Consider the following 11,522-nt stretch of genomic DNA (forward strand, 5'->3'; position numbering starts at 1 on the left):
ACTTCTCACTTGAAATCCTGAATGTGGCTATTAAACAGTTTCCATATACATTTTCAAACAGAACAAACCAACCCCAGCTCATCGCAAAGAACTTTGCTTCCAAAGCAACAATTGGAGGAAATGGTCATGAAAATTTGACACTCCTCTGCCTTCTGCCACTACTGATAGGTCATCACATTCCTGAGGGGGATGAAACCTGGGAGGTTTTAATGAACTTAAAAGATGTAGTGGAATTGTCAGTGTCTGCAAGCTTCTCAGAGGAGTCAGTGTGCTTTCTTGACTGCAAGATTGCAGAACATAGATATATTTCAGAAAGTTTTCCCGAACGAGAAGCTACGACCGAAGCACCACTACATTGAGCACTACCCTCAACTAATTCAAACTTTTGGTATATTGTGTAATGTGTGGACAATGCGTTTTGAAGGCAAACACAAGTTCTTCAAGAAAGTTGTGCGTGACTTTCACAACTTCAAGAACATATCCCTTACTTTAGCTCTCAGACACCAGCATATGATAGCCTTCCATTTAGCTGCTACCTCCTTTTTCAAGCCATCTGTTGAAATTAATAAAGTGAAGTCTGTAATGGTTGCTTCATTTCCTGAAAATGTGAAGAACTGTCTCTATCTCAGGAATAACTACCAGAACACAGTTCTTGTAGCAGCTTCTGTTTGCATAGATGGCATTAAGTACAGTGCTAATATGGTCATTTCCGTTGGATCGTGCTCAGGGCTCCCAGATTTCAGACAAATAGTAAAGATTGTGGTGAAAAATACAGACATAATATTTGTCTGCAGACTCATGAAATCATGGTACATTGAGCGTCTTAGAGCATACGAGCTCTGTAGTAGCCATTTGTCCACGTTCCCTGTCACTCAGTTGTCTGAAATAAAATTTTTTTTCCCGATTTCACTTTACAGAGTTGGAGACAAGCAGAGCTTGTCACACTTAAACAGCACACATTATGCTGAGTGAGTCAAACAGTTATCAAAATGGACCAGAGGTTGTTGCTGAGTCATCATCGCTGAAGATGATATAAGGAAGTTGACTTTAAATAAGAGACCACAGTCCATTGAAGAATTCAAAGTGCAACTGGTGGATAAACTGTCACAGCAGTATGACTTTAAACTGCAGTATGAAGATCAAGACTTCCATAATGCCCTCTGCAATTTGACTGATATAACTGATTTACCTGAAAGAGCTACAGTCAAAATCATCCCTCTTGTGACTCTCCATTTAACAGCATTGTCATCACCCACCACAACATCAGACACTGAGGGCAGCACAGCAGACACTGAGATCCTATCGACTGTAGGAGCATCACCATCGCTAAGACAACAGTGGCCAGAGTTCTTTGACACACCCAATTTCTCAGTAGATGTTGAATATAGGCTCAGACAGGCAGATCTTGCCTTTATGAAAGATGAAACACGTATGACTCCACCACGAGATATGAAGCATGACATACTAGAAAAGCTTACTGAGACAATGTACAGTTTCAAGGCTTACCCTGAAGATGATGACTTCAGCAGTGTTGCAAAAAGCACTGATTAGCAAACACCCCTGCCTCACTGAGCCTAGACCACACAGATGGTATGGCTAGAAAAACAGCCTTAAATTTAAGATGGCCAATTATTGCACAAAGCTTCGAAAAGCTGGATGTGAGTATGTAGCAATCAATGGAGGCAAAAGAAGTAAAGGCAACCCAGAGGGAGAATCCTCAAGCAAGAATATCAAACGGCCAAAAAGAGGTGAAGCAAACTACCTGCCTAACTTACCTGAAGGACATGATGAAACAAGTCTAGAAAATGCCAGAATGGTTCTAGTGGAAGAAATGAAGAAAAAACAACCAAATGCACTCTCATTTCACAAATGAAGGACCAATCATTCCCACTACGCAGACAAGAAATTGTAAAAAAGGAGCCTGCTGTACAGAACATGGTTGAACGATGGCCAGCACTCTTCACAGAGAGACAGGTAAGCTATTTTTGTTCTCAACCAATAAAATAATGCAAATCAAAAATAAATTCAAGGTGTGTGGCTAGAAATCCAAACACTTGTTGGAATGTTAATACCTCTGCCACCTCTCCATCCCTACCCACCCCTCTCTCTACTTTTTCAGGTGTTTGCTGAGTTTAATAGAATCGCCAGTAAGAATCTTGAGGGAGACTTCTTTGAGGCTCTGGACCAGTACGCCCCACGTTTCATTGAACTTTTCAAAACAAAAAAGGGAACTGTTGGCCAGAAACTCAGGGAGCTGATGCAGCACATGAGCTGGATGGTAAGTAGGTTCATTTTGCTTTTGATCTGTATGATAGTTCATCAATCAAGTTCTAAATGAGACGATCCAGACCAACCTATTTTATTTCCTGTCTGCTTGTGCCTTGCAAATTACTCTGTTAACTGTTTTTTTCGCTCTCTCTGTAACATTAGACACCAGAGGTGACAGTACTTCGCTCTGTTGTCCTCAAAGGCATTGCCATTTTACCCAGTGACGACTCCAGTGAATTCTACAAGACCTGCTCTGTAAGTACTTGCACATAAGAAAAAGTTTGGTCTTATAGAGACCCTTTCACACAGAGATTCCGGAAAATACACGGATAAAGTGACACGGGATTTGACCCGGGTTCGTTTGATTTTGGTTCATTCACACTGCCAGAGATTTTCCGGAATCAGAGGAAAATGATTTTTCATTTTGCATCAGAGTGCGTTCACACACAACCCGTAAAGACACGTGACATCGACGTGACATAATGTCTCAGCAGCGTCTTAAGTTTGCTTATGAGCTGCGATTTCTTTCTCGAGAAACCACGCTTGTGCATTTTTTTCTCTGATTCGATCATAAACTTGTGCATTACGTACCGTTTCACCGCTAGCGAACGATCCCGGCTTCAGCGTCATCACTACGACACGGCATTATTACGGCTTTTGTTCACACAGCACGCATTCCGGGACTGAACACGGCAATGTTACTAGGTCCCCAACCCGGCATCGATGCCGGCATCAATCCCGGGACGTGTTTGCGTTCACACAGAAGGCGTTCTGGCAATTTGCCGGGATCATTGCGCTGTGTGAAAGGGGCTTAGGAAACTCAGAATTGAAGACCAGGAGACTTGGTTCTTTCTTCAGCAGGATTCTTTATTGAGAACACTGATAAACAACACATGGTCACAAGAACTAAGACTGTGTAAACATTCATACATACCCATACAGAAATGTAATATATGTCAATATATGTCAATTACATATATAGGGCCCTATTTTAACGATCTGAAACGCAAGTGTCAAGCGCAAAGCGCAAGTAACTTTGTGGGCGGGTCTCGGCGCTGTTGCTATTTTCCCGGCGGGATAAATGACTCTTGCGCCAGGCACAAATCTAAAATGGGTTGGTCTGAAGTAGCTTTATTATTCATGGGTGTGGTTTGGGCGTAGCGTGAAATAAACCAATCAGAGCGTCATCTCACATTCCCTTTAAGAGCAGAGGCGCTTTTTCCATAGCGGATTGCTATTGTAACGGCGGATTTGCCAGGCACGCGCCAGAAGCGGTTCACAGCCAAGGAGAGCAACGCTCTCGTCACGGCCGTAAAAGAGAGAAGTTACATTGAAATGGAGAAACCCACCCAAATTAACTTCGGTTAAACAGGCGTATGATAATTTGGGTAAATGTGTAAGCTAGATGTATGCTTTTATAATAAACTGTCTATCTATCTATCTATCTATCTATCTATCTATCTATCTATCTATCTATCTATCTATCTGTGTAGATGAGAGAATCAAAGTGTATGCGCGTTGTGCACACGCTACATTGATTATGGCCAAGCATGCGCCCTTAAAATAGCATATGAATAACATGCGCAACGCGCCACTGACTTTAAACTATATTTTCCTGGTTAGTGGCGCAATTGTTTTCTAAACCTGCAAAATAGCATGAAGGAACGTTTGCGCCGGAACACGCCTCCTCTTTGCGCTGAACCGCCCCCGGGAGCGCAAGTGTATTTCCTAACTTACCGACGTGCTTCTGTGGAGGGAAAAGCGCGCTTTGCGCGGGTGCAAAATAGGAATGATACATGCGTCGGTGTTCAAAGTCACTTGCGCTGGGTGCAAGATAGGGCCCATAATGTTAGTGCCCATGTATGTCTGCTGCATATATGAGAATATATGCAAAATTCATATATGTAAAACACATAGACATATATGAAACATTTATTTCAAAATATAGCAAAAATGGCCGTTTTCATGTAAGTGCCATATATTTTCCCGTATATGCACATAAATGTGAAATATATGTAAGACGCATATATGTATCCATGCATATATGACGCATATATCTATCCATGCATATATGACGCATATATGTATACATGCATATATGATGCATATATGTATACATGCATATATGTATGTACTTATTTCTATAGTACATACTTTCACATATATTAGGGATACAAATCTTATATCCTAATGCCTTGAAATTAAATGCCTATAGTTGGAGATTTTGTCTATTGTGTGAATACCAAATATAGTATTTTAATACAATAATGCAGTGTTTTCTTTGTCATTTTTGACAAATACATCCACAAAGTACCATAACCATATGCCACAGCTTTAAAAATGTATCACATGCATGTACACTGTAAAACTTTTCACTGTAAATTTACAGTAAAATACTGGCAGCTGGGTTGCCATCCACATACTGTATTTTTACAACACTACTACAGTAAACAGCATTTACAGTACTCCACTGTAATTACCAAATACAGTATATACAACATTTTACATTATTAAACTTGTCGACAGCAATAAATTGTATTTTTACAGGGAATACTGCTTTTATTATTACATAATTAAAATATTATACTTTAAGGTTTCATAAGAGTAGTCACACTAGGAAAAAGAAAACAACATTTTCTGGGTTTTAAAACATTTATTTAGTTAAAATGCCATCTGTGAACATGTTGGCTGAATTACTTTTTAAACATAAAATGCAATTTTAACACTTAACCCTTTAGGCGCCAGAGGTTTTTTCCTAAAACGTTCGATTTTGACATCTTAATTTCAAAAGGCTATATCTTAAAAGTGATAAAAGATAGAGACTTTCTGTAAATTAGAGAAATATTAAGGATGACCCAAAGTTTATGTAGGGATTACATTTTCCCATCTAATTTGCATATTATGACGTCATATGGTGGCGGTCATCTTGGATTATAGAATTTTTATGGTTTTTGTTGATGTTTATTTTTTTTTATTTTTTTTTTTAGCTGACAAAGAGGCACACATCACAAGGACATGAACACACAAAAAAGAACACATATTGTACACTACTAAATGGTCAGGGAAATAGATAGTAAATCAACAGTGTAATAAATGGCAGACAAAAACAATTGTTGCAGGGCTTTTGCTGTAGAGATAATGACTCCCTATTCATCCAGGTGACATTTCTTGTAGTGTTTCATGGTGTGGTCTTGCGATAGACTATGCATAATAGCCCCTCTGCCCCGTGTCACATCGCCTCTTCGCCTGCTACGAGCAGCAGCGCGGGCGCGGCCAGATCTGCCTCGCGCGCGCGCCGAGTGTGCACAGCTCGGACTACTGTCATTGTCATTGCGACTCCCCACCCTGCCTCCACGTTGCCCCCTAACTGTCCTATGAATACTTCGACCTCGTCTAACATACCCAGTGGCATTAGACAAAGTCTCCACCACAATACTGTCGCCGCGATTGCAGAGAGGCACACGGTCACCATGGCAAAAATCTCCCGCGGCCGCCTCGTTCCCCACAACACTAACACGCCTGCTAACTTCGCGATGAACACTCCGACCCCGGGAAACATTGTTCCCATCACTGACATTGGGCAAAGGACCATCTAACGTTATATTGGGCAAAGGATTCACCGTTTGTGCTTGGTGTAGGGATATACTTTCACTTTCAGAATCACCGTCATTTTCTGAAGGCAGATATTCCCCTTCAGAATCAGGGTCCGCGAATAGAAGACCCAACACTTCATTGCGGGTAAGCTTTATTGATGCCATTAGATAATAATAATAATAATAATCTAATGCAAATACTCGCTGACGTTGACAATATTGCTCTGATAAAATGGCTCACTCGCACACTAGCTCCGCTTTTGTTCGCACTGATTCAATGCGCTCTAGCTCGAATATTTTGTATAGAAGCATGACTTTTTTTTGAGTCGGGGATGAAGTATGACATGTCTGCCAACTAGTGGAGGGGAGGTCGAACGAAATTTGACACCCTATTTGACAAAATCGGCCGTTTTTTTCAGTGCCGCATCTTGTCGAGTAAACTCGACCGTGGCGCCCAGAGGGTTAACAACAAACAGGTAACAGTTAGCACTTAAAGGAATAGTTCACCCAAAAATTTAAATTAGCCCATGATTTACATTTACATTTAGTCATTTAGCAGACGCCCTTATCCAAAGCGACTTACAAATTAGGACTAAGTTCAGCGAGTCATCATAAAGAGGCAAAAGCAACAACAACGCAGGAAGTGCTCAAAATACGAAGTTCAGGTATTATTCAGAGTAGCATAAGCCTGATAAGTGATGTTTCAAAGGGAAAGGATTTTTTTTTTTTTTTTTTTTTTTTTCTATAAGGTTAAGTGCTCGCGGAAGAGATTGGTTTTCAGCTGTTTTTTGAATGTTGTCAGGGATTCTGCATTCCGGATGAGGGTGGGGAGAGCGTTCCACCAGCATGGAACTGTAAATGAGAATGTTCTGGAAAGTGATTTTGTGGCTTTCTGTGATGGAACCACGAGACGTCGCTCGTTGACCGATCGTAGGTGTCTGGTAGGGATGTAGACTCGTAGGAGTGAGTGAAAGTAGGAGGGAGCTGAGCCTGTGATAGTTCTGTAAGCAAGCGTCAGTGCCTTGAACTTGATGCGAGCAGCTAGAGGTAGCCAGTGCAGAGAGATGAACAGAGGAGTGACGTGGGCCCTCTTGGGCTCGTTGAAGACAAGACGAGCTGCAGCATTCTGGATCATCTGTATGGGTTTGGTCGCACATGCTGGGAGTCCAGCCAGAAGGGCATTGCAGTAGTCGAGCCTAGAGATGACCAGGGCCTGGACGATAAGTTGTGTTGCATGCTCAGTTAGGAAAGGCCTGATCTTCCTGATGTTGTGCAGTGCAAACCTGCATGATCGAGCTGTCTTTGAAATGTGATCTGTGAAGGTCAGCTGGTCATCAAACGTTACTCCAAGATTTCTGACCGATCTTGATGGGGTGATTAATGATGACTCTAGCTGGATGGTGAAGTCGTGCTGTAGAGACGGATTGGCAGGGAGGACGAGAAGCTCAGTCTTTGCCAGGTTGAGCTGCAGGTGGTGTTCCTTCATCCATGTGGAGATGTCCGCCAGACAGCTTGAGACCCGTGCAGCTACTGTGGGATCATCTGGTTGAAAGGAGAGGAAGAGCTGTGTGTCATCAGCATAGCAGTGGTAGGAAAAACCGTGTGCCTGTATGATGTGTCCCAGTGATGTGGTGTAGATGGAGAAGAGGAGGGGACCAAGAACTGAACCCTGGGGAACCCCTGTGGTCAGCTGATGTGCTCTGGATACCTCGCCTCTCCATGCGACCTTGAAGGACCTACCTGTGAGATAGGACTCAAACCAGTGGAGTGAAGTTCCTGTGATGCCCAGTGATGAGAGGGTGGACAGAAGGATCTGATGATTCACTGTGTCGAAGGCAGCAGACAGATCCAGGAGAATGAGGACTGAAGATTTGGAAGCAGCTTTTGCGATCCGTAGGGCTTCTGTGACTGACAGTAATGCAGTCTCAGTTGAATGTCCTTTCTTGAAGCCAGATTGGTTGACATCCAGCTGGTTGTTTAGAGACAAGAAGGATGTTAGTTGGTTGAAGACAGCTCTTTCAAGTGTCTTCGCAATGAATGGTAGGAGAGAGATAGGTCTGTAATTCTCTACCAATGATGTGTTTAGCGTTGGTTTTTTGAGCAGTGGAGTAACCCGAGCCTGCTTGAATGCTGTAGGGAAGGTGCCAGTGTGGAGGGATGAGTTGATGATGTGTGTGAGTGATGGTAGAAGTGTGGGAGAGATGGCTTGTAGAAGGTGTGAGGGGATGGGGTCAAGCGGGCAGGTGGTAGGGTGACTGGAGAGGAGAAGTGTAGATACTTCTTCCTCGGTTAGCGAAGAAAAGGAGGACAGAGGGGTATTGGCTGTGGAAGGGGTCGGTCTGGGTTCCTGTGTGTGTGGAGCTGAGAACTGACTGCTGATAGCTGTTGTTTTGTTGGTGAAGAAGGTCGCAAAATCGTCAGCAGTTAAGGAGGAGGCGGGAGGTGGTGGAGGTGGACAGAGGAGAGAGTTGAATGTCTTGAAGAGTAATCGTGTGTTGGAGGAGCTGTTGATCTTGTTGTGGAAGTATGAAGATTTTGCAGCATGAACATCCACAGAAAAGGAGGAGAGGAGAGATTGATACATACTCAGGTCAGATGCGTCTTTTGATTTGTGCCATTTCCTCTCCGCTGCCCTGAGTTTGGTCCGGTGTTCCCGAAGAACCTCAGATAACCAGGGGTTAGAGGGAGTAGTGCGTGCTGGCCTGGAGGAGAGAGGGCAGATAATGTCTAGAGAAGAGATTAGAGTGGAGCATAAGGTGTCCGTTGCGGTATTCACATCCAGAGATGAGAATTGTGAGGGTGGGGGAAGAGAGGATGACACGGCAGAGGAGAGATGGGAGGGGGAAAGTGAGCGCAGGTTTCGTCTGAAAGTGACTGGTGGTGGGGGTGGTGGTGCAGGGGTAGAGAGTTGTAGACTGAAAGTAATGAGGAAATGATCTGAAACTTGGAGAGGTGTCACCAGGATGTTTTCTGTGGTGCAGTTGCGTGTGTAAACCAGGTCCAGTTGGTTGCCTGATTTGTGAGTAGCTGTGGTGATGAGTCGTTTGAGATCGAAAGAGGCTAGGAGAGAGGTGAAGTCTGTTGCATGTGGCTTTTCGAGATGAATGTTGAAGTCACAGAAGACTAGAAGTGGGGTGCCGTCCTCAGGGAAAGTGGACAGCAGCACATCCAGCTCATCTACAAAGTTACCCAGCTGACCTGGGGGGCGATAAATGACTACAATATGGATTTTAATGGGGGTTGTAAGTGTAATAGCATGATATTCAAATGAGTTGTTGTTGCATAGAGAAGAGAGCGTGGAGTATTTGCAATTGTTAGAAACGAGAAGCCCTGTACCCCCACCTCTCCCAGACTGGCGAGGGGAGTGGGAGAAGGAGAAATTGCTAGAGAGAGCAGCAGGGGTTGCTGAGTCTTCTGGACGAATCCAGGTCTCAGTCAGCCCCAAGATACTAAGAGTAGAATGAGATGCAAAGGCTGGAATGAAGTCAGCTTTATTGACTGCTGACTGACAATTCCATAGACCCACGGAAAGAGAGAGAGGAGTATGTGAGGATGTGAGGATGGGACGCAGATTGGCAGTATTGCGCTGCCTATTGCGCGTGATGAAAGGACGGTGCCGAGAGATAACAGGAATGTATTGAAAGCACATGTTGATTAAGGTGAACAATAAGGTAAGTAGAGGGAAGAGAAAGGGAAGAGGAGATACTTAAGTGCCTTTCTGGTGTCCTTGCTCGGTGGAGTCGCGCAGGTAGAGTCGCTGGTCTTTTCCCGAGTCGGTCTTCACAAGAGGAGGCTGAACACGAGAGCTGAACGCTTCCGCTGACGCTTCCGCGACAGCGCGCAAATTACACAGATATACAGATAATGCTTTCACCGCTTGAGTGAGTACAGCTGTTTCGGTCGGGCAATTAAGTGTAAATAACGCGAAAATGTGGCAATTCCAACCTGCTAGGAGCAAAGGCTTAAGTGCAAATGTAACAATAATTTTAATTTTCACTCGCGGCTGTTGTTAATTGTGCCAACGCGTCTCTCTAAAATACAGAATTATGTGAAGTTAAAAATACAAAGTAACAAAAGGATCGAAGATAGGCTTACCTTGACTAAAAACAACAATGAAATAACAGGGTGAACACAGTATTCTGGCAAAAGCACTTGCGCGTTCTAGCTGTGCCTCTAGTATGCTTGTCGCTGGTCCTGCTCACCCTTCCATTTACTCACCCTCAAGTCATCCTAGGTGTATATGACATTCTGCTTTCAGACGAATACAATCAGAGTTCTATTAAAAAATGTCCTGGCTCTTCCAAGCTTTATAACGACAGTGAAATGCTGTTTCTTTTTTGAAGTCCATAAAAGTGCAAATGAAATCCCATTCAAAGTCTGCAAGTTTTCACAGAAGTGAGGACACCTGTAGGCTTACAGTGGTGGTCTTGTTTTGCACAACTTGGCCAGTTTTCTTTGAAGTTACTTGTCCTTTCTTTGTTTTTGATCCACGTTCAGGATTGATGTCAAGAAAGCGTCTAAAAGGCAGAAAAAAACAACAATTAAATATTATTAACTGAGTGTATATATTTTGACAAGGAGAGACAGCACAAAAGCTGTCTAAAACTGAACAACATAAAAAAAAAATGCAATGTTGGATGTTGTGATCAATAACTGATATTTTTTCTGCCCTGGTAAAATACATCAACTCAATGTGTCTGTTTACATGCACACTGTCAACTAACTAAATTTTTGGAAGTGGGGTTGCCAGATTTAAAGTTTTATTCTACAACTTTTGTCTACTCATCACCCAGCTCATTAACAATATCATCCCCTCATCCGGTGCCATCAGAGTATCAGTGGAAAGGCAGTCTTTAGACTCTCCGTTTATATAGAGCACACATTGCCAGAATCCAGCCCAAACCTTTGTGACAGAAATAATTTAACTTAATTGCAAGCCTTGCAATGTTTATTGCATATATGACAACATGATTTACCAGACTAAAATGCATGTTTGCACCCAAAAATTTATATTCTGTCATTATTACTCACCCTCAAGACTTTTGTTCATCTTCGGGACACAAATGAAGATATTTTTGATGAAATCTGATAGTTTTGTCCTTCCATTGATATCAATATCATTGCAACTGTCAAAGCCCAGAAAAGTGGTAAAAATATTGGTAAATATATAGCTACAGTGGTTCAACCTAAATATTATGAAGCAGGGTTTCTGCACATTTTTTAAAGTCAAATTTAAGGCTTTTTAAGACCTTTTTAAGACCCGAAGAAATCAAAATTAATACCGTGCATTAGGGGTGTGCAATATTGACAAAATATGTCTCGATCGATATTTTCAAAGTTTTCTTGATAATAATTAGATAACATTTTACTGATTGTGTTTCTGTGCTTGGTGCCATGGCTTGTTTAGGCCTGTTGACAGCTGATTGACAAAGATATTCATATTTTTCATATTCTATGCAGTGGTCAGTTTACAGCAGTGACAGAAATTAACATTTTTTATTAAGGGGTAATATTTGCCACCTTAAATTGATTTCAAGGGGCATTTTCACCTATATATGGACATTTGTAGATGTTTCAACAAGATATCTTTCACATCTACTGCAGTCAGATTCACCCGTGTTCACTCTGAAGGAATCACTCACATGGCTGGGCACTTGTATG

The 11,522-nt window shown here is 42.5% G+C and overlaps 1 long non-coding RNA gene across 3 annotated transcripts in view; it reads right to left on the reverse strand.

Moving 5' to 3' along the window:
• LOC309497068 overlaps nucleotides 1–11,522 on the reverse strand; it is a 29,395-nt gene that overhangs the window by 5,787 nt on the left and 12,086 nt on the right. The window lies entirely within an intron of this gene.

The sequence above is a fragment of the Leuciscus leuciscus genome, assembly GCF_965113295.1.
Source record: "Leuciscus leuciscus genome assembly, chromosome: 4".
Taxonomy (NCBI): domain Eukaryota; kingdom Metazoa; phylum Chordata; class Actinopteri; order Cypriniformes; family Leuciscidae; genus Leuciscus; species Leuciscus leuciscus.